The 19,826-nt window shown below is 43.9% G+C and overlaps 1 protein-coding gene across 7 annotated transcripts in view; it reads left to right on the top strand.

Moving 5' to 3' along the window:
• LOC6034502 (teneurin-m) overlaps positions 1–19,826 on the top strand; it is a 206,670-nt gene that overhangs the window by 148,234 nt on the left and 38,610 nt on the right. The gene's annotated exons all lie outside the window — the stretch shown is intronic.

Here is a 19,826-nt window from a genome sequence, read left to right as displayed (position 1 = left end):
ACGAACAACATGGGCTTTGGTTTTGGGTCGTTTATTTTTGACGAAATTTGGTTTGTTTGATTAATTCAAAGTGAGTTTTTTCGTCAGTGCATATTTGAATGTCAAAACATTGGACGGCTCGCATCTCACTTACACGCAGAATTGAATTTAGCTATAAGATGATTTTTTTAAACTTAAATTTTGCGTCGTATGATTAAACTCGACTCTGCGTGTACGCAGAGATGCGAGCCGTCTAATGTTTTGACATTTCAGTTGCACTGAAGAAAAAACTCTGTTGGAATCAGTCAAATAAACTAGCACAAACTCGAAAAAAAATTCAATTCCAAGAAATGAACCACTAAAGTTCCACAATCACAGATCTAAACCAAACAATGGAGTCATTCCGCGGTGAAATACTGCTTATTCAGGTCAACCTCAAAGAGCGTCAAACCCAAGAGGTGTGATTTCCTATATCTTCCCAAATGTCCCATACCTCGCCGTCACACTAAATTCCAGCATCCCGTCCCGCAAAGCTTGACGTCGTCGTCGTCGCCATCGTTGTCATAATATAATTCTCAAGCTTAATGGGACACACATAATGTTAATGGAGGATCGTTAAAGGCTTTTATTTTTGGTGTTGTCTCTGCTGTTTCATCCCGAATAGCGGGAAAAAGGGGGCCACGCGTGACAATGTCACCTTCCCGACTGACGGACTAACTGCGGGCCCATAATCATCATTAGCGCGCGCAAAAATCGCTCGTTGACCATCCCGGACCCGAGGAGAAGGGATGAAACAATAATGGGGGCCCATCGGCCGGAATTTATGACGGTGCGTTCGAGCTGGGGCTGAGAGAAATTAAAGACCGAATCCTCCAATCATACGCTAATTTCGCCATAATTTAGGCTTGTTTTTGTGCTGACGACACAGCGAATGGAGACGCCTCAATTTTGGGTAGGAGCTTTCTTCCCCAATTCTGGGGGGAGTCTGTGCGAAATCGAAAAGCAAACATCAGAGAAGCCAAAACGGCAGTCGATGATAGGGAAGCCGAAAAGAAGAAGACAATAAAAAGATAAATAACTTCATAATAAATCTCCCAGCGAAAAAAGCATTCCAATGTTGATAGATATTCACATTTTAATGTCTCTTCCTCGAGTAATCATCGTAAACTGAATGGCCTCTGTTGCGCGCTGCTTCTGTCCTCAAATCGTGGTCAGATCGGGAAGTAGGGGGTCCATCAAATGTGTTTGACTCTGTGCGGTAGGTGCCGGATCAAGGCTAGATACCCTGGCAGAGACAGTCAAGAAACGGTAAAGTACTATAAAACGAAAACTTTTTCGGGGGTCCACCGGGTGAACGTGAGTATAAAAGTGGCGTTTTATGATTATTGTTTCACTTCATTTTCAGTGTGTGTACCTTTCCGGGAAGTTTTGAGGGAGATTTGCCCAGCAAGAAGTCGGAAAGGTGGAGGAGGTTATTATTTTTTGTTGGTTCGACGACCGCTGGAATCGCTGCATTCAACAATTACGGCTGCAGTCAGTCGTGCATAATAATTACCCACAAGTTTGATTGTCGAACTCGTGACGGTTGTTTTTTGTTCTGGAATTTGTGAGTCACAAACTGAAGGGCGATTAAAACTTTGACGGCATTTTTTATGTAACTTGGTAAACAAAACGAAAAGTTATTGTTCGGAATTAAAGTGACGTTTCACAATATCGGCTCACAATTCTATACAAGCATTTTTCTTTACTCGATGCTGAATTTTGGTTGATTTGTCGTGTTTTGGCTTTAGTTTTGGAACACTTGATTTCATTGAATCTATGTGAGTTTTTTTCTTCAGTGCTTATTAAAAAGTCAAAACATTAAACGGCTTGCATCTCACTTACACGCAGAATAGAATTTCGCACAAAGAAACTAATATTTTGCTTTATATGATTAAATTCAACTCTGCGTGTACGCAGAGATGCGAGCCGTCTAATGTTTTGACATTTCAGTGAACAATGAAGAAAAAATCTGTTGTAATCAATCAAATGAATCAACATTTCCGGTAGTCGAAAAATGTTTCAATTCCAAAAAATGCGCCGCATTCCGCTACACTGTTTATTCGGCTTAGAGTATTTTTTGACTCTTTCGATCAATCGATTCTCGACGTCGAAATAACCCCGCAAATCCCGTACATTTGTAGCCCCCCATGAATAACATTCGCCGACCCATAAATCCATCCCACCAAAGCCCCACACCGTGGGTCGAACCGGCGAAGCTCGTTCGCTCTCACACCCCTAAACCCATCATTTGATTGATTATCGAATTACGTGTTTGATTGGCTTAATTCAACAATTGAGCGAAGCAAAGCTCCTTTTTCCTTTTTTCTGCATCAGCAGTTAGCGGAGGATTTCGGCTTCGCAGAAAAAAGAGGAGGAAGCCGAAAAAAAAGGATTCCCGAACCCATTTCAATGCACTTTTTTCGCTTTTTTAGCGCGACCGTTATGGGTTTTTTTCCCTGCCTTCCGGTACCTTACTTTCCCAAATATTAGAATAAATATCCCTGAGAAGGGCAGGACGGTCGGGGAAAAACCGCTTCCAAAACCCATAAACAAGTTTGAATCGCTCTCCGATGATGAACGCGCGCGGCGGACCCTTTTCCGTTCCGTTTTCGGTTCGAGCCTTTCATCCCGCAAATATGTGTGTAGACATGTATATAAATTGCCTTTAAGACATTTAAGTCGATCGTGAAACGGGGCTTCGCGCGGGATCCCACCCATCTTGGTGGGCCTTCCTTATTATGGCAGTGCCTTCCGGGCGGTTGGGGTGGCAAAAACATAATGCAAAATTCGTGTAAGGATTATTATTTATAGCTACTCACTCTAAGCCCCCCAGAATGTGTGTGTTGTCTCTTGTTTTGGTGAGTTCGAAGAAAGGAAAAAGTTCCAAAGGCAACCGGCCTAAACATACAACGCGCTGGTCGACGAAACAAGGATGGCTCATACATTTCTAATGCGTTTTCCGGTCCAAATCGATCAGCCTTCGGTTCTGTGCAATCTAGTTTCTAGTTCTTATCGCAACAAAGGGGCCTGCAGGACAGGTTTTTTCAACCTTCTGTGAATGGCATCCCCTTTCTACGTTGTAAAAACGAGAGATGATATATTTTCCTAAGCCCCTTCTTTCTTCGGCCTGTTTGGAGCAAGTAGGGGGAGCCACATTGACTTATTTGTATCTTTATACTTTACTCGATACAATGCACAGTACTTGGTCCGTTGACTTGCCTCGAGAAAAGCAAGGGGAATGAAAAGGAACCAGTCTACCAGCGAATCTTTATTTGACAATTCAATTAATGCTGACTGCCTGAAGCTTTTGAGCCAAAAAAAGGAAGAAGCAATATTATTATTCGCGACATGCATAAAGTGGAAATACGCAGAACGCCCCCAGAAAGTGCTGAGCCGGGCGACTTTTCCCTAAAAATAACCAAGCCGACGACCAGAAAGAGCGCTCCGGGAGGAACGCAAAATTATGCAGAAATATTTGTCAGGATTAAAAAATAATATTTAATCCCATTTCTGGGGATGGCTCGAAGGAGGAGGAGCAGCAGTCGAAGCCTTCGACTCCCCAACGAGAAAAAGCAGCAATGTGGCATTTTCTGCCAAAGCAGCAAGTCATAAAATCGTGGTATTACTAAGATAACGGCTAAGTAACTTAGTTCCGCTGAAGTTTGTTTTTTTTTTGGGCTCCCCATTCGTGCTCACTCATTCCTTCGAGGGATGGGGGGAAAACGTATTGGCGGATGCTTCCCAGCCCCGGATTAATGTCAAACCGTCACCTGGCTCGATGCCAGCTCCCAGCTGATAGCGTTTAATTTCCTTCGCAGGCTCGTAAATTATTTCCAGATAAATTTGCCTTATCATTTATTTTAATTTTGAGAAATAATTATGGAAATACGAAAATGTGCAACCCTCGAGAAAAAATTTCAATAAGCCGATGGCGAGATTAAATAGTCGCGCCAAAGCTGAGCCTCTCCCCATCGGAGCTCGTTTATCTCCGTTTAGCAAGTTGGTCCTAATCACCTTTCCCGATGACCTCTTCCCGTGGACCCCCGAACCGAAAATCGTGTCCAACGGCTCAAAACCGTTGACACGACGACGCAGTCGTTCTAGGAGGCGGACATCGCTAATGAGAGTCCGTCTGGAGAACCTCCGAATCACCATATGGACCGATTGTAATTTGGAGCTTCATTAATCTTGCGGACTTAGCGCGCGCGCGCATCCCACCTCCTCCTCGTTCCGTCTACCTTTAAAATAGCTTGCGAGAGAGATTCTTCAATATTTGGAAGCGGTTTGACCGGCTCGAGATGGTCAACTCCGGCCGGAGGAGATTTGACCGCGGTGATTAAATGCTAAATAGCGTGGGGGTCGGTCTCGCGAAGAAGTGTTCCTTGTTGTTGTTTGTTACCGCGCGATGGGGATGAGTGGATGTCACTTTGGCTGCTGCTGCTGTCAGAAAAATTAAGCTTGAAATGTTTGTCCGAGCTTAATCCGGCAAAGCGCGCGCGATGGCGCAGCCAAATTGTCAAGCGGGTAAGTCAGGCATTCCAAATAAATAATTTGGTGAGATTTTATCTCTTTTGAGTACATAATTTGATCGTTTTTGTCGAAATTAAAAAACTGCATTAAAACACACTTGAGATTTTTTTGAGTGTAGCAAATGTCAAATCGTGTTAGAGATGCTAAACGATATTTAAGAACACTGTGAAAAATAGTTATCTTGATTTTACACAAATAATTAACAAATTAATCAAACACAATTTTGAGTGTACTTGTCATCTCGTTTTCTTAGAGATATAAGACGACATGTTTTACACTGAGAAAATGTTATGCTTTAAAAACTTCAAGTTGTGGCATGATTCAACTCTGGCCACAGGTGCAAAATTTCAACACTTTCCCGAAGACGCCCTCACAGCACATTAGTTTGTCACAACAGGAAACCCTTATTTTTCCCATGCAAGAATTTCCAAATAGAAAATCCATTAGCAACACACCTCACCATAGGTGGTGTGGCATCTTCTTTCTTTCTGTTCGTTCTTTTCCCCCTCCTTAAGCAGACGCGATTAAAGTCGTTTTCCACAGAATTAATTATGTCTTTTTTGGTAGAGGCGGCAGCCAGAAGAAATGACAACAAGGAAAATTCCTAGCATTTCCATGCGACACCTTATGTTAACAATCTTAAAAATGTGTGCTTCTTTTTCGTCGTTGCTGCGCTCGTGCCAACGACGAAAGGACATCGTGCGATGATGACAGTGACCTAGTTTTCGTGGGGAAAATGGCGCACATGTGGCCCAATTCCCGGGTTACCCGGAAAACGTATTACTGGGTAAGGATAAAGCAGAAGCAAAAAATAAAATAGGGGAGGAATGCATTATTTAACACCCCGCTTCTCGTCTACTGCTTGCTTTACATTCCGACCAAAGTTCGGGTGTGGGTTCAATTAGTCCGAAGAAAAACGGAAGGTATCCAAATTTTCCAGAACAAATGATGATGGCGGTTCCGGGGCGGACCAAGAGTCCCCGAAGGACTAGGTCACCCCGGTAATAGGTTTCTTTTGTTTATTTTGGGGTTTTTAAAGGTTCGAAGGCCCCTCTCCGGTTGTTGTTTGATTGAAGGTGGTGTGTTCCTACGGGGGTTCAGGAAGTGTCCTTTAAGTGATTTCTTAAGGCAAGCAAACATAGTTTGAAAGGTCGAGGAAGGTGAGGGGGGTCCCCGTACGTTATCGTTCCCAATTCTGCTCCAGGGGAAAGAAATCAACCCCAAGGGGAGACAATTTTGACGTTGATGATGATTGCTGCGAGAAGTTATGGAACGGCGTCCTGTGATGAGATTCTTTTCGCCAAAACAACTCTTAACGTTCTGAAAATATTCCTAAGATATCTTCATCGGGAAGCGCCGAGAGCGGGAAAAAACAACACCACCGGGAGTGAAACACAGTTATCATAAAACAAATATTAAACATAATTTCTTGCAATACTGGAAACGCTTTGAAGCGGTTGTGGCTTCGTCCCAGGATGAAGTCGTGCCAGGAGGGTGAGAATTGATGACTTTTCACCGTTCTCTTTTTCCTCGCAGACAATTTTCCTCTTTCAGGAGTGTCTCATTGAAGCGCGCGCGCTCGTCGCGATATCATCACCCTCCTCCGACTTTTGCCTTTTATTTAGCCTTGGATCCAGGAAGAAATTAAAGCATAACCCTTTTGGTGAGTTTTTTGTAACTTCTTCAACCCAACCCACCTCAAACTTTTGCGCAAAGCGCAACACTTTGCCAGAAGGTTGGAGGTAATCGTCTTTTATGATGAACTTTCTCCCCCTTTGCTGGAGAGAGGGCGCTGCATTCTGTTACATTGTTTCAACGCCCAGGCAGGGGGTTGATATCATCTATCATCAGCGCGGGGTTTTGGCGGCAAACAAAAGCCACTAGACGCTCTCCCCTACATGCCAAGTTGTTTTAACAGCGCGAAAAACGTTGTTTCACACAAAAAAAAGGTGGACCAGGAGGGAAAAGTAAAAGTGAAATTCAAGTTTTCCACCCCTTAATTCTGGATGCTACTTTTTTCCTTACCTATTATGATGTTTGGTGCTATTGTTGGCAGGGGATCATCGCTGATAGGGGAAGAATGTCTTAACACTCTGTAATTGGGGGTTTCGAAGGATGGTGTATTTTTTTTCGGAAGGGTTGAGTTGTTGTTTTTATTACGTGCCGAGAAGGGATGACGATTGTGTTAGTTCTTTATTGTTAATAAAATGTTTGGGATGCGTGCGTATACGGATCGGGACGATGCAGTTCAATGAATATGATCAAAAGGTTTGGCAGGCTTTATCGCAGAGGGGTGTCTTATAGGATTAGAGAAAGTTTTTATGGAAGAGAGGTCATTGTAACAATTCCCTTGTGGATATTTCTTAATCTCATAATAAAATACCAGCAGGGAAGTCTGTCAAAAAACAGTTTGAAATTGCGTCAGTTGCTTTAGTTTGTTTTGTAACACAAATATTTGCAATTCAAACGAAATCGAAGTTAAATTCAACACAATCATTTTGTTCAGTGTTTCCTGGAATGTCAACAACACCTTGCGTCTCTATCACAAAACAATGTGTCAAATTTATGAAACGGCTCGCATCTCTATTTTAATTGCTAGAATTGCACGTTGCTTTTGAAATTATATAAATGCGTTCCCCAGCTAAACTTCTGGATGATCTGCCAAGCTCGCAGAGCACAAAGTTGTTCAAACAACAAACGTACTAAAATCTAACAACTAATCAACTACACCAACCGGGCTAGGAACAACTCAGAGGCTAACAACCGTGAAACAATCAGAGCATGCTGCGCCGCCTTACTTTGTTATCTACCTGCTGCGATCGCTCCAAGGCCAACTGCAATTCCAGTGAACTACCACCACCATCGCGATGTTTCGCGTTCTGTTTTCCACAGAAGTTGAGGAAAAGTCGGGAAAACTTGCGATTTTTTTAAAATAATTTCCCTCTTGTATTCGTGCGCTTTTATCTTATTTTGCCACCAGCCAATAGTGGCGGCAGCACTGGAGGAATCTAGCACAAGAAGTCTCTTTCTCTGGTTGCATAATATGGTTTATTAAGGAATTAACAGCTACATAAATGGGAGGTATTTAGCTGCGCTGTCAAGGCTGGAGGGGAGGGACACCGTGCGGTTGAAAACACATCGATACATGAGCTTAATTTTGCCGCTCTTTCGCCATTTTCGTTCCTTTATCGTGCTGCTTTGACAGAAGGAAGAAGGTTTTGGAGGGGCGAACGGGGGTTAGTTTTGCATATGCTCAACTGCACACGACTTCATCCATGCATGCTTGCATGCATGAAAGTTCCAAAGTGTGTGCTGCACTTTCTCCACCGATTGCATACATGCAGGCGCCGGAGTTGCTTCCAGCTTGAGCTTCCTTCCTTCCTTCTTTGCGAGCAAAAGTGTGAAGAGCGAACTGTAGCAGTTCGGTTCGGTATTATGGGAAGCATGCACGGAACAAATCGCATAAACTCCACACGGTTCCCTTCCGCAGTGTGTTACCCCAGCTGCTGGTGATTTTGAGGGAAAGTGACCTAATCCACCTATTGTGTGTGAATCTTTTATTTTTATTTTTATTTATTTTTGTTAGGTGAAGCTATCTCAACATTCAACAGTTACAGTTTGACGTGTATTGGAAACGTAATGTCTGCTAACATCTCCCAATGTTTACACGTTTTGACAGCTTAGAAATTTTATAAATTTTCGTGGTTTGTGAGTTGTGAGACGACATTTACGCTGACGTTGACGTTTCGGCCAAACAAATCATCTTCACTAGAATCTTTTTAAAACTTTTAAAGATGTCAACCAAATATGTTCAGATTTTCAAAAAAAAAAACATTTCTAAACCATTTCAACCTCTTTCCCGTGCAAGAAAAGCGCCCAAAGGAGGTTAGACAGCTTAGCAGGGCAAAAAATAGTTGGGAAAATTTCGTTACACAAGGCTAAAGGTTCCGGCTAAGGAGTGTTGATCATGTGTTGGGTGTGTGTCCGTTCGCTCGTACGCCCGTGTGTGACGATGGATGGAAAATGGCATGAAAATATTGACACGCGTGGGACGAAACCTAGCCAACCTAACCTAAAAGGCAAAGTGGTTTGGTGTGTGTGTGTGTGTTTGTGTGGGTAGAAGTGGGTAGTTTGGATAGTTTAAAGAGTAGTATCACCTTCGGGGGCCTTGAGCAGCGTTGCCCTCCTCCCTCACAAGAGTACCCCTTCTCAATGACACGGACACGAGGCTGCGCTATTGTGCCCGAACAAGAAGCAATAGCTAAGCTAGCTGCTGACCGACCAAGAGGAAAGAGGATTGTTGGGCCAGGCTTCCTCGCACAACCTCCTCCCGGGTTTCGCCACATTAGCTTATGGGACACTCTTGGCAAAATCTCCATTATGGAAAATGCACGCTTGACATGTACTTTCACGAGCACACACACACATTGTGTTAGCTGTATAAATAAATTAAATTAATTATATTTCCTTGTGTGTACAAGCCGAAAGCAACACACAGAGCACCGACGACCGGCCCCAACTAACTTCTTCCAGCAACCAGCAAATGGGAAGGAATGTTGAGGCTTGGAGCCCGCGCCAAATTCATGTGTTCGAGAACGAGCTCCATAATAAGTCGCATTTATTCCGGGGGCCTGGCCTTTGCGAGTTCCCGCTACTACTACCAAGGGGGAGTTTGAATCCGAGGACCTTATTGGCCCCAAGAACTGCTGCGACGACGACGACGACCAAGGTGCAAAGAACAATGGTACTCGCTCGCAAATTTATAGGTTTGTGTGAACTCTTGCAAAACGACGACGACGCTGGGGGAAAACCACCAGTCGTGAAAATAAACGTCAAATGTTATAAATCTATTAGCATTAAAAGCGTCGTGTGAGTGCTGCTCGAGGAAAGCTTCTTCTAACGAGGACACGCAGACTAATTCCGTACCGTGCCTTCTTCTTCTTCTTTCACGTTAGCACTAACACAGCACTAACACACCACGTGTGTGCGACTACCAGAAGTATGCAAACTCAAACCTTGGCGAGAGCAAGCAAGCAAGCAAGCAGCAAGAGTCGAAAGCCAAACCAAACTAAAATCATATTAATTTTTGATAAATTACATTAGCGGTGACAGCCGAGCAGCTTTCTTCCATCTCGAATTGGTCCACCGGGCTGGAAGTTGGGGTGGAGAGAATAAATCAAGCTCGGAAACAGGCCCTCTCACAGTGACGCCAGGATAGTGTCGTGAAAGCTCACACATATTCACTGCGGATGCTGATATTTTTGGATGGTGGTTTTGCAAAATTTGTGGTTTTTGGTTGTCATTTTGAACTGATAGTCTTTTAGTATTTTCATTGAGAGAAGACAGTTTGATAATTTCTTCTTTTTTTAATATCTTTATATTAATTATTTTTTTTAAATTGTTTGTTTTCATGTTTCCTCATTCATTTTTCTTCATTCAGTATTCCTTGTTCCTGATTCCTTATTCCTCCTTTCCTAATTCATTCTCCTTCGATGTTAATTCGATTGTGGAATATTTTGTTATTTGTAGATTATGTTAAAAGTTAGCAATGCATTTTTCTCAGTGATTCAGGGATGTGAGACGATATCAAAGGCACCCTCATTTCAAATCACTCAGTTTTCCTCAAAGCCGAACCTACTCAGAAATGAATAAATGTGGCAAAGTTTTCTTTGAATTTTGAGCGAAAGTCATTCGAATCTGACAGTAAAAAACAACTTGCAACTTATTTTTTTTTCAAATTTTGTTCATCTGTTGGTTATTCGATTATGTTAAAACTTACCACGCCATTTTTCTCAGTTATTCAGAGATGTGAGACGACATTAATGTCATCTCAGACCACCCAGTTTTTGTCTGAAATTAGCATTTATTTGATTTGTGTGAATTTCACTCAAATTCGAGTGAATTTTTCTCAGTTTTAATTGAATTTTGAGTGAAAGTCACTTAAATCTGACAGTTAAAAACTGTCACGACCTTTTTTTAATTTTTTCTATGCTCGTTGTTGTTGATTATGTTAAAAGTTACCACGACATTTTTCTCAGATAGTCAGAGATGTGAGACGATATTAAATGAGCGTGCTTGGGTTGTCGAAGGCTGTGTTCCGCTCAATACAAAATTAAAAAAAAATGTATGAAAATTTTCTTACATTGTGGGCAAGGGTAAAAATTCCATTTTTTGCGTTACGTAATGAAAGAACGCTCCCCAAAAGGAACCTCATTCCAAACTACTCAGCTTTCGTCAAAGCCAACCAGTCAGATTTGGGTGAATTTTAATGAAATCTGAGTGAGTTCCAATTAAATTTTGTAGAATTTTGCATTCAATTCTCTCAAATATGAAAGTTTACCAACTTACTCATTTTTGAATAGGATCACATTTTTAATGAGTTTTGTTTATGTTTTAAGCAATAAATTTATTTTTTAGAGATGCCTAAATCAACAAAATGCTAATGTTATTTTATTTTTCTTCTCTTTCTAGGTGAGTACTCCAATGAGTTTTCAATGGCCACTGAGAATTCGATCGCAACTTTGAGTGAGTTATGTGAAGGAATTGGACAGAGGCACCGACTTGAGAATATTCAAGATTTTAATCAAAGTAGCCTTTGCTGTCTTTAGGTCAGATTTCTAACAAGTGTCAAAACCAAAATCAGGTGGTTGACCAGTGCCTACATGATTAGTGTAGAGTTATGAGTTATTCAAAGAGTAGACCCTACACATAATGTGGGCAAATTAAGTTCAGCGTGTAAGCGGAGAGATGTGTCAGACGAACGAATGTAAAACGGCAGTTGAGATTGGATTTCAGCATGGAGCGGACGTGTTGACTGGAATGAAGATTCTGCAATAAGCTGAACATGATTTATTTTGAAAGTAGATGTTCTTCAAAAGAAATATTCAAGCAAAACAACATGAAAACCCTTCAAATTTCACAAGATAACAGTTTGACAAGTCCCATAAACTTGCGTAAATTGATACGTCCTTGGAGAGATCAACCATCGCGCAACCCTTTCTCGAAAGTTCCGTTCTTTGCAAGGGAGAATCCAATCGCTGGCTCGCTCTTCCATCGTAATTAGTCTGCATAATTAAGTTTGCAAACTTTCCGAAACGCCAAAACATTCCATCAGCGCGAGAGCGAGAGCATTTAAGAACAATAACCAACCCCCTTCGCCAAGCTTTTTATCCCCGTTTACGGGGGGTATTTCCATAGCAGGGGGAAACGCATGATCTAATAAACCTCTGGTCGTCGCCGCACACAGAGTCTCGTCCCTTTTTCGACTTTGGCCAACAACAATAATAAACCGACCAATTTAAATGTTCGCCCCCTTCGAAGTCAGAGAGGATGTGTTGATGAGCATCACACCCCTCTGCGCTCGAAAGAACCACTTGAAGGACCCTCCCCTGGGGAATTTCGGGAAACGGACAGAGCTCAATCTGTGCCCCATCAGTGCACAAGAATCCTCTGAAGAGTGGACCGAAGAGGACGGCACCCAAATTGGATTGCTGCATCTGGTCGGTCGTCCTGTAACAAAACAGTTTGTTCTGACGGAAGGAGCCCTCGATCGCAGAAGGCGGCGAGGGCAATTTATCGTTTCGGCAGACACGAATTGAGATAAATTAAATATTTCAAGTGAAGAAAATCCGCTTTCGAGCAGGAGGACGAAGGACTTTTTCCCCGAGTAGTGGCTCCTCTCGAGTGGATACAATGTTAATATAGAAAGTAAACAGAGGGTGGGACACCCCCCGGTAACCAACAATATCCTGACGGCCAAACAAGCGGGCAGCCTGCTGCGCGACCGGGCTCCTCTCAGCCGTCAAACGGTGTGTAAATGAAGGAAAATTTATTAATTTCCTGGCCCTGGTATGGTCCGGGCGTGTCCACCCAGCCAACGTCTGGACGACCGAGGGGCTGGACACTCTGGACGCGCAATTGTTATGCTTGGGCCCATAAATTGCATACGCTCGATGCGTTCTACCTTCCCTGTGTGGAAAACCCCCTTGAACGGTCATAAAAGCGAAAATCAACGCCTACTTGGGTGGGGAGTCTCAAGGATGGCAGAAAATTCGCCCTTTTTCGTCCACTCATGTGGTCGTCCGGAGTCGATCCCGGAAGATGGCTGTGACCGGGCAAAATCTCTTTCATGTTTGTCGTGTGGCGTGAGGAAAACCGATGGTCCCTCTTTGAAAGGGATGTGTCCAACGTATGCAAAAAAGTGAAATTTCTCTATCGGAGAAACCCCGCAACGTCGTCGTGGTACTCCGGAGGAATGTGGTGTGGTTTAAATGCGGGAGGGGCAAAAAACGGTCCGGAACCAAACGACCACTGAGCAATCTTTGGTTTTCCAGGAAGAGTTTTTTTTTCATTACAGTTGAACGCAAATTTTCAAGTGGTTTAAAACGTTACAAAGAAGGCTCCCAGGATGAGCCGCCTAAGCCATTAGACAACTCATAAAAATGAGCACCTTATCATCTCGACGACCACAAAATTGGATCCCTCGAGGGGCCAAAGAAGACGTCATTGGAGGGTGTGCGTAACGACGGCAACGACGACGACGAAAAGCAAAGGTCAACTGCTGTGCGGATCTGAAACACAAGGACCCGTGTCCGGAAGTCTTGGGTGGGGACACGGAGGGGGACGTAAAAGAAAATCTACCACCGAAAATGACGCAATTCGAAACCTTGTCCTTTTAGGTTATGTTTATATGAAAGAGTGGAGTGCGTGGACATAAAACCCGGCACATACACATCCGATTGCCTTTTATCTTGGCCTGGACCTCCTACCGGGCGAGCGCCCGTTTCGGTTCTTTATCTCAGGTCAAGGGAGTTGTCGTCGTCCGGAACAATGTTAGTTCATTAGAAGCTTAGGCGAACCGCTCTTTTTCGGGTGGGGATACCAACCGATCCGGAAGCTTTCAACGATTTCAACTTGTCGGCAGTAGTCGGAGACTAAACACATTATATCGACGAAAATGACGATCATTTAGAGCCGGTTCCACCTCAAATTGGTTCCTTGAATCGAGCGAGAGTTCAGTGAGGTTTGTGGCAATAAATAGCACACACACATCCACACCAGCTAGGAGAAAGGACCAAGGCTTCTCGATACGTTTCGTTGCTTATCCATAAATGCCATTACCATTTGCCACAAAATGTGAATACCACAGAACCGCTGCTGCTTCGTCTTCTTCTCGACCGGATCCTGATGGCATCATCATCATCCGGGGGGTGAAAGTCATCAGTAAGCCTAAGCCTAGAGAAAGCATATAATAAACCAAAAATTGATTTCTGTTCGGGAAAACGCCCACACAAGCTATCCGTCTGAGCTAGCAGAGAGGTTCTCTCCATTAAGACTTCTAATACATTATTCATTAATCGCATTCGCAGACATTAACGGTTGCGGCTCCGACTCATCGTCGCTGGTTAGTGCCGTTCGTCAGCGCGCTCACAAAAAGGGGTTCATGTCGGATTCAATTTCCATTCGACTTTGTCACAGCTCGCGCTGTCGTTTGTTTTAGCGCGAAAGGAAAATTAATACTGATGTGTGAAATGAAAAAGTAAAATTTAGAGTGGAGCTCGCCTCCTGGGAATAGATCTAGTTGGCGTTGACGAGCGAAGTTTACTGTGATTGGCGCCGAGTTAGCCCTGAGTTGAGTCTCTGCTAACCTCAAGTCTTTCTCAAATGACAGCTCCTCACCTAAACCGCCGGAATTAACCCCCATTTCCACGCGACAAATCCCCAAATCAAACCCCCTTCGGGGGCTAACCCCACCCACCGATAGACTCGCACTAATCGCCACCGCGTTGACCAAATCTCTGTAGCGGCCACACTCGCTTCGCTCCGTTCCAACCCGGACTTATCACTTACTGTCGCCCATCCGCTTATTCAATAAACAAGGCACCTTTGCGGGCGGCCGGCCAAGCCCCGGAGTCCCGAGAGGTGTCCCGACCAATAATTCCGCCCGTCAGTCCGCCGACCCGGGATCAACGCTAACCGGCTTCATCCGAGCAGGGGGTCGGTCGTCTGACCATTCTGACGATGTTTCTGACTAACGAAAGGAGACAAAGAGCAGCAGCAGCCGGAAATCCCGGAATATGTGCGGGTTTTCCCCCGACGACGACGACGACGACGGTCTCTTACAGTTTTCCACACCACTAACGAGAGGGCGCGCGCGTGAGGGTTAAATCAGCAGCAGTACCAGTAGAAGCGCATCAGCATCCGTCCAGGGAGATAAGCAACGCATTCATGGTGAAGGATCACACCGTTGCAACTCGCGGGGAACCTGTGTGGAGAAGGAAGCGAAGTTTGAATCCTGAGATTGAAGTTTTGACGGATTTTTCACGTGCTTAAATTTGACAGTTGGCAAATCCAAGTAAGCGTTACCTCGTTTAATTTCAATCACCTACATTGCGGATGACCTAACTATCAAGTGAAACACGCCGTTGGTGCAGTCGGCTGTCAAAAGTGCCAAAACATTGTGTTCAATGCGATTTAAGTAGGCCGGCTATATGAAGTTATGGCAAAATAAAATAATGGCCAATGGGTGAAAATAGCCCTTGCATCGGTCAAATTTAGAGGTCAAATTGGGCAAAATCAAAATCTGAAAAACAGAGCCTCAAATTTCGCCTCCTTACTCCAAATTTTCTACCCATTTTCGACTCTCCCTATCCCTCTGCAACTGGTTGACTGCACTTTTGCTATTGTTTTGCGTGATGCCTTTTTTACTTGTCTTGCTTGCATCCCATCCGTGCAAGGGTTGCAGCATTTTAGGGGTTTAGCCAGGAATTCACCACCAGAGGGCATGTTTGTCTCGCACGTAAACTGCAAGGCTAAATCCAATAGAGAGGGGGGTTAAACCCTGAAATGACCCCCCAAATCTAATCATCATCATCGGTGCTGGTGGTCGGGTGCATCCCGAAGCTCAAACTGAGGGTCGTGTGAGCTGAATTCTAAATTGAATTTTATTGTTATTTTGGAAAATCTATTAAAATGGTGTGAAATTAATAATAAATTATATTAGATTTTATAGATTTATTCTGACCGCGCGCTCGAGCCCTCGTCCAGACCGGAAGGGAAGCGATAAGGATGACTGGCTGGGCCGGGTTTTTCCCCTCGACTGCATCCCGTCCATCCCCGCGTTGGGAAAACGGATTTAGGAGGCCAACCCGCTCTCGACAGCAAAGGGCGAAAGGATTTATATCAGTCCGGGCCACTTGAAGCCGGAACTGTGATAATGCCGGGGGAGCATCCTTCGAACTCTGTTCGCAGAGGGACGAAAAGGGTTTCCGAAGGGAGTTGGGCGGGGATTATTTTATTATACCACTTGATCGAAGTAAATTGAAGACGAAGGTGGTGCGTCTTTGAAGGTAGCTCGAAAATATGCTGCGAAAAACGGGGGAAGGAGCGCAAAATTATTGCATTTTTATGGCTGAGAAGAATGCTTCCAAGCTGGCGCTGGAACCAGAGAGCGAACGTAACCTCCAAACGTTTCCGAAGGGGGATTTTCCCTTCAAAAAGGTTTCAGCACCTTTCGCGTGAAGGTGAAAGCACAATCGAAATTTTATGCTTTTTCAAATCGATACAATAGAGAACGATTCCGGCAAAATCCGTACACGTGGAACGTGCTGAAGATAGCGACTCTACGACCGAAGCGGAGCACAGGTGTTTCCGATTAAGGCACCAACCGAGGATTGCACCTTCACCACCAACAGTAGCATGCTGGGAAAATTGAATCGATTTTCCACCTCCGCACCCGTGATTTATAATTAGAAATAGAAAATTTCACCAGAAAAGTTCGCCCTCTCAAGGTTGAACAATCATAAATCGAAGCAATCCTTGCTTTCAAACTCAAATCGAAGTATTCAACAAATCGTCACATGTTGCTTCGATTGCCGCGAAGAATCGCTAATAAAACATCAACTTTGACACCGCGCCGCTCAGCTGTCAACCTTCTGTCAACGACAGATCGCGCGCGCGCAGCGCGGAAGCACCGAAATAAGTTATCAACACGGTCTCGCAGGCCCTGTCAGTCATCACAAAACATGATTTCTAAATAATTTCGCCGCAAATGGTTGCCTCCCCTCCGCTCCGTCATAAAATATGCATCGAATCCTTTTCCTAATCGCGGCTCGGCCACACTAAATTGCAGGGTCGAGACTCTTTCTTTCGTTCAACCCCCGGCTTCTGTCAAGAAAACACGACTGTGACGACGAAAGGAAAATTACGATGTCTTGAGCAACGCGACGACGACGACGATTACGCTGACGGGTGGTTCGGGAAAACTGATTACGAAAGCGAAAAGTTTGACATTTCTCAACGCTAGGGTTCTCGGTCTTACGGAAAGAAGGCCATGCTTGTTTTTCGGGAAAGTGGTGCACTTTTGATGGAGTTTTCGCTGTGGAAAGCAAAATTACAATCAAAGTAAGCGGTTGAACGTTATCGCTAAATTGTCACAGCACTATTTTTTAAACGGTTGCTTGCATTGAGAATTGCACCACCACTTGCTTGTTTCCCTAAAACCTTCCAATTTCAACCTAAACTTATTTGGGTATACCGTGGAGATTTTCCCTTATCCCTTTTTGTCCCCTTGTCGCTTTTTTTTTAAATTGTTCAGGACAGTTGTAGAAAAGTCTAGCAAAATCAAGTTGTTAGTTTTAGCAAAATAATCGACTAAAAATCATTTCATTTGAATAAAAATGTCAACAATAAAGCACATTTCCGCTTTGAAATTCAAGAAAATTTAGATAAATGACATCAAACTTTGCCATCAAGTAGGCGTGCCCTGATTTCGGTGAATAAGCTTATCCTAGTAGGCTCCCTAAGCAACCTAGAAATTCTGGGAAAAAAACAGACAATATCCTCCACATCATCCATTTCATTTACATTATATTAAATTTTGAAAGACTTTTTGCCTCAAACGAGGACGACTTTCAAGCGATGATACCGGAGAAAGCTCGCCGTGACATGGCTGTTGCTGTGAAAGCTCGGCCGGCGGAAGACGGAAGAATAAATAAATTTTAAATACATCATCACCATGAATAGCTGTTACACCGAAGGACCCCAAAACAACATGGGCGAGGACCGACGGAGACCGGCCTACGGAGAAGTGTCCCCCCGGGGCACGTCGTCCCCTTTGCATACATACAAGAATTCGGAGAGCACAAAAGTAAACATGAGAAATTTTTCGGGTCGACTTTTCCAACCCCACAGTACCCACCCCCTCTTATGAAGCGGCAACATCAACAACGGAAAAGCCCCACAGAAATTAGAATTGCAAGAGTTTGTATTGTTTTAAAGGCCCGGTCCCAGAAAACATTAAAGCCTACTTTGTATTCAAAATCATCGACACGAAAGGATGACAGCAGCGCACAGCTGAGAGCAAAAAGGACTCAATTTCTGAACAGAAGACTGGAATTCACTTTCAAAAGTCATTACACATTATCGCCCCAGCAGAGGCACGTCGACGTCGTACCCTCATAAGCCATCCCCAAACATTAAAAAGCAGGGCGCCTACTATGTGAACACAAACACGCAACCACCCCCGCGCACTGCTTCAAAAGTCTTGACAAGTCCCGGCCTACTACACCACAACCAAGTGTGTGTGTCTCTGAAGCTACTCTACTCCACACTTTTTGGGGAGAGCTTTCCCGGCACGGCCAGCCGGGTGTGCTGTGTGTGTACAGGAATTTAATTTTCTTTTAAAACAAACAACAAACGACCGAAACCGACCCTGGCTTGGCACCCTTTTTCCGTTCCGTTCGTCACCAAAAAATAAGTATGTAAGCCCCCACCCCCATAACTTCAGTCCCCAACGGTTTGCAGGAAAAACCCGACAAACCGTATGGCAACTTTTCACCGAAAACTTTTCACAACCGCCTAGCTTTATGGCTCAATTTTTACGATGGACGACCCTGTCCCTGACTACGTCCCTGTCAAACCCTCTCAAGAAGCGTCGCAGTAGTCAAGTTCGATACTGTTAGCCGGACGGGTTGCTTCGATTTTGTGCCTCAAATCTCTCTTTAACGTGGCGTGGCAAAGCCTATTAAGGTTGATCGGCACACACAAGAGTTTTACCCGAAAATTGGAGACTATTTGGGTATCACTTTTCCGGGGAGGACGCCCCCTTTGTGGACCTTCTGGGAAAAGGTGAGAATTTCGTGTTGGCATTGATTTGGACGAAATCTTAAATCGAGCGTTGCTTCGAGGAATTATTAAGGGAGGGAACTCCTAAGCTGAACGAAAAAGTAATCTGCGGGAGCTAAGAATTTCTTCATAAATTAATCATCTGTCATCGCGCGGAGCATTGTTTACTCAGGCCACAACTCAAACACTTTATCTCTCGAATATGACATCCTTCGCGGAGCAGTCTCGCTGGTATTTACTCGCGTCAAGTTCATCGCAAAGAAAAATATTATTCTTCGCTCAACATTCTGCGAGACGCGAGTGACGCATCTTGTCTATTAGCGGATTAAATTAATTCATGACGTTCGCGCGGGAAACACGTGCACCAGGGAAAATTAATTGATATTCAGTCAGCAAAAGTGGAAAAAACGCTTTTCTTTTAACCCCTGCCCAGCTTAGCGTGTGATAAATGACGTATGCGCCACACGCGCGTTAGCCAAATTAAATTCAAACTAGTACAATAATAACAAAAGAGACAGAGCGCTCTCGAGATGAAAAGGGTTCGTGTCCCTTATTATACTATAGGCAGGAAAAATATTTTTCTGCAAACCGCAAGGGATTTTTCTAACTGGGGGATCGATTTCAGCTCATCGGTCCAAGTAACCGCTGGAAAAGCAAACGCAACCCTTGCATTTTCACTACCCCCGGAAAACCTTTAATGAATTGGCCAGCGTTGCTACTATTATTACTTTTGGAATCCCCGAAAAGAACCTGATCCTTATCGGAACCGGCCAGCCAGTCACCAGCCAGGACCCTTTCGTTGTCGTCGTCCTCATCATCATTATCCTCGACGTCAGGCTAGCTTTATTGTCCGCCGCACGGCTTTACCGCGCACCCGTTCTTCCGGAGGAAAATTCATTACTTGACAGAAGTGAATAACCCTTAACTTAACCTTGAAACTCTAAAAATGTATTGGAAAATTCTTTTAAAATTTTTATTGAAAAATATTGTACCAAAATAATTATCAAAAAGTTTTTTTTCTCCTAATTTTGGATTGTTAAACAAATCCAAGATGTCATCCTTGGTCAGAGTTGGCAAATCTTTATCTTTCTTGAACAGACTCTCACAAAACCCTTCACATTTCTTAGCAAAGTTACCAGAGCTAATATTTT

This window comes from Culex quinquefasciatus, chromosome 2, assembly GCF_015732765.1.
Source record: "Culex quinquefasciatus strain JHB chromosome 2, VPISU_Cqui_1.0_pri_paternal, whole genome shotgun sequence".
Lineage (NCBI taxonomy): Eukaryota > Metazoa > Arthropoda > Insecta > Diptera > Culicidae > Culex > Culex quinquefasciatus.
This window is presented reverse-complemented; position numbering and strand designations above follow the sequence as displayed.